General features: G+C 44.2%; 1 pseudogene; it reads right to left on the reverse strand.

The window, feature by feature from the left end:
- Nucleotides 1–365: 365 nt before the first annotated feature.
- Nucleotides 366–483, reverse strand: LOC124712734 (annotated as a pseudogene).
- Between the last annotated feature and the right edge of the window lie 465 nt (nucleotides 484–948).

Raw genomic sequence — 948 nt, forward strand, 5'->3', positions numbered from 1 at the left:
TCATGCTGTCGAAACGAGTAGGAACGTAACACTTGAATTCAAAGTGAAAATTAACTGCATCGCAAAAATGTGTCCACGTACTGCAACCCGTTTTTGAAAGTGAATGAGTTATAGAACAGTGTGGGGGAATAAGTAGGGATATATGTCTCAAGCTCATGATCAGGCACTCCGTCTTCAGGCCACAAGTGGCCCATCGAGACCATCCGACCGCCGTATCATCCTCAGCTGAGGATGTGGATAGGAGGGGCGTGTGGTCTGCACACCGCTCTCCTGGTCGTTATCATGGTTTTCTTTGACCGGAGCCGCTACTGTTCGATAAAGTAGCTCCTCAGTTGGCATCACGAGGCTGAGTTCACCCCGAAAAATGGCAACAGCACATGGCGGCCCAGACGGTCACCCATCCAAATGCCGACCACGCCCGACAGCGCTTAACTTCAGCGATCTGACGGAAACCGGTGTATCCACTGCGGCAAGGCCGCTGCCAGGCTCATGATCAGAACTTCAGTTATCTGCGCATGTCCCTTGAGATTAAGTTCGCACTCCAAAACCGGCTACTTATGAATGTCAGATGCCTAATTTTCCAACCAGCTACACTATAGCAAGTAACAATCAAGTGTAAATCAATAAATAGTACGGCGTGGGGCTTACTGTATCAAAGTTGACGCACAGGTGCTGAAGCAAATACGCTATTTGACGAAGGCTTTCGATTGTTGCTAATTTCTGTCAACTGAGGACTACAGTGAAACTGTTTAATGGGACCACACCCTGCCTATCTAACCCATGTTAATTTAGGCAAGTATTTGACCCATTTCTTAAAAAACTATTTGATCGAGGACCTTAATATTTTTACTGCATGTTACACGATTCTAATAGAGTCAACTGTACTAAAATCTACTTTATCGATTTTATAGTTTTTAAGAAATACTTTTTTAAATTTATTAACAAAAA

The sequence above is a fragment of the Schistocerca piceifrons genome, chromosome 8 (assembly GCF_021461385.2).
Source record: "Schistocerca piceifrons isolate TAMUIC-IGC-003096 chromosome 8, iqSchPice1.1, whole genome shotgun sequence".
Taxonomy (NCBI): Eukaryota; Metazoa; Arthropoda; class Insecta; order Orthoptera; family Acrididae; genus Schistocerca; species Schistocerca piceifrons.